The following is a 3480-nucleotide window of genomic DNA, read 5'->3' on the forward strand; positions in this document are numbered from 1 at the left end:
CTCCAAAACACCCGCAACATACGGAATAACCACTGGTTTGGGTCTGGGTTTGGGGTCTTCATTTTCACCTGAAGGTGAGTATCAGTCACATGGAGGCAGGGCTTAAAAGCCTGAATTTTGCCTGAAACTCTCAGACTGAAGAAGTCTCTTGGAGAAGAGACAAAATGTTTCATAAGAGAAGAACCCGTCCAGAAGACCTATACAATTTTTTTCTTTTTGTTTTTACTACATGAATATTTTGGATTATTTCAGACATTCTTCTTAAAAACAATAAATTTAATATCAATGTGTTGAATTTGAACTTAAGATTTTTACGATTTTATCTTGACATTTCCATGAGAATGTTCTTGAATAGACAATCTGATTTAGTGATTTGTCCTTGCTTGTTGTTTTCTAAATGCGTCATCCAGGATTAACTCAATTTATCAGCTCTGAGACAGTCCCTTCATACTACACTTTACTTAAAGTCCAACTCTGATGTTTAATAGCTAAATTTTATGCCCAGCTGTGAGACATTTATTTTACACTTACAACCATTTTTCACAGTATTAAGAGTGTTTCTGAGAGGTTTGAAAAATATGGGCGCAGGTCTTTGTTTTAAATTTTGACATGCAAGTGAAATGTTCATAACCTTACCACTGAACCCCACTTTTAAATTGTTGGTTATCCCTTTATTAGTGCCCTTCCAGTTGTTCCTTTTCATGTACTGTTCCGCATGGTGCATCATTTTTTGCCTTAGTCATAGATTTCTATGTCCCTACTTTAAGAATGTCCCATACAGAAAACAACAACTTTGGGGTGATTTGGTTTGTATTTGGGGAGACCTCAGTGAGGTTATAATTCACCGTAAATTTAAGTAGGGAATTTTCCTGATTTATGGCAGACTAGTGGCATATATGGCTCTCAAATAAAATAAAGACGTCTAATAATGCAAGTAACCCTGATGAAGGTTTGAGATTTTGTGAACTTTGTCACACTGGTGTATTGCCAGTGGTGGTTCAAATGTTCAAAGGCTGTAGATGCCCTCTGGAATGACCTATTACTCTATACAAGGCACTATTTGCCTATGATACCATCAATCCTGATGTCTCAAGGAGTGCTATCACAGCACTGAAAATACATCTTAGCGACAATCCAATCAGATTTCGGCAGTTCAAATGCAGCATGCTGCGCGCTTAAAGCATTTGCTAAGCTAAGTACATTGGGAACACTGTTCTACTATTGTTTTATAAATTCTACAGTATTTCATTTGAAATTTTGATATTGTTGTGAACTTAAAGGATAACTGTATGGACAATTTAAAGTATTACTATGGATCTGAGTAAGTGAGCTGGGTGAACTGAGTTAACCTAAAATTTTGAGTTTAACTCTAGGATTAAACATCAGGAGGCTGCTAACGACATAACACCACAAGGCCAGTGTTAATCAGCTAAATACAGCTGAGTTCTGCTCCACACCTCATATGGTTGTGTGAAACACATTTCATTTCTGAAAACTTGCATCTGTTTGGGATGTGGCCAGTGTAGTCTGTGATTTATGAACAGCTTGAGAGGGCATAAAAACAAACTGGTAAAGTATACAGTATGCTGCCATTTCAGGGAAATATTTCATGAAAGAGACCAAAATACCTGGGACAATCTGAAGAAGTCCCAAGCGTCAGCAGGTAAAATGGGAGAGACAGTGCATGTAAGTGTTGACCAGGTTCTTCACTAGTCTGAGCTTTATGAGAGAGTGGCAACTAGAAAGCCCCTGTTGAAGTAAAGTCATGTCCATTTTTGACTAGAGTTTCCCAGATGGCATATGGAAAACTCCAGGGTCAAAAGTGCTTCTCTGCAGCCAGCTCTACTCAAGATTTAATGAGTTTTCTTCAACCATTTTGTACTTTTCCATAATCTATCCTTTTGTTTGAATTAGGACAGACACTTTAAGGTGGTGAATGCAGTGGTCAGTGCTGCTTTTCCTGTAATCCTGAGGTTTCAGGTTCAAGCATCAGGAAGGATATGTGGCTCAAAATTGTTAGCATGATTAACTCTATAACTTACAATGTTTCCAAATATCTGGCATCAGTACTTGGTCCTGTAGCTGGCAGTTCAGAACATACGGAACTCCATGGACTTTGTGGACAAGGTGAGGGATATCATCATGGAGACGGACACTAGTGGAACAAACCAAAGCCGGGCCGGGGGTGGGGCAAAAGACCGGGTCCTTTATTCCAAACTAGATACCGCATAGCGGTAACATAATGACNAATTAGGATGCAAATAGGATTAAATAGGTTCCTATTTAATTTTAGGCTAAAATTTTAGTTTAATTCTTATTCACCTTATTATGCACATGAAAATTTTCAGCTTGACAATGTGTATTTATGCGAGATGTATGTATGTTTGATTATTGGTCGATTCTAAAGAATCGAAGGGGGGATATGTGGTATATTTATGTCCTACCCCTTTAAGAAACGTGGACGAGCATCAGACCGTGAACGTGTTCAACCGGAACGCGCATGGGGGCGGACACGAGCTTTCTTTGTTCAGTTTCTCCGTAACATCACGCTGTTAAGACCTATTTCAGTTGTCTCGCTTAATAAACATATGTACAAGCTGAAGAAATCGCCTTTTTTCATTTCTTTATCAGTCTAAGAGTTTTTTAACCGTCAACAAGTCAACAGAAGGACGTTCGCTGGTTTTCCATCGAATCAGCCGGATTCGGCCACCATCTGACGGAGACGAGACGACGGTCCACATCGCTGAAGGGCCCAGGAGAACCGGACAAGAACCAACAGGGGCATTGGTTGACCTGATGGATAGCCCCTCATCTGAGCTAAAAAAACAAAAGAAATCTGAAGCTCCTATGTTAATAGTTTTTGAGCTGTAACCATACCCCTTTTTCAGATAAATTGGGTGTCGGGGGTGGGGGGGGGGCACTGATTGCCTGATAGAGCTTCATCAGAGCTAAACAACAAAAGAAATCTGAAGGTTCTAAGTTGAACAGTTTCTGAGTTATAAGCATTTTTGCATGTCCTGACACCCCCTCTTTGAAAGGACCCCCCTCCTCAAATATGGGGTCTATCATAAAACCGTTGGCTGGTGCAGTGTAGGCCAGACTCTTCAACAGTCTTGCCAAATTTCATGTTGATCGGTGCAGCTGTTTTTGTGCTATGGTTGACCAAAAATCGCACAATAAAATAACTAGATGCCGCATAGCAGTAACATAATGACCCAACCCATTCTCACTCCCAAGTCGTCACATATTGACGCTTTTCCAAGGTTCCCTCTACGTCCGATTTTGACGCGCCGGGTACCCCCGTCACGTCAGTTACTGACGAGATGGGGCGAAATCTGTTGTCATATTTTCAGAAAGTGTAGAAAAAGCGCAAAAAATACCGTTTCGAAGCCTGAAATTACCTTCGTTCACTTTAGACATCCTGTCCCTGACCCTAGTACCTAAAATTAACCATTTTTAGAAAATGTAGGAAATTCACGT

This window comes from Austrofundulus limnaeus, unplaced genomic scaffold (assembly GCF_001266775.1).
Source record: "Austrofundulus limnaeus strain Quisiro unplaced genomic scaffold, Austrofundulus_limnaeus-1.0 Scaffold414, whole genome shotgun sequence".
NCBI lineage: Eukaryota > Metazoa > Chordata > Actinopteri > Cyprinodontiformes > Rivulidae > Austrofundulus > Austrofundulus limnaeus.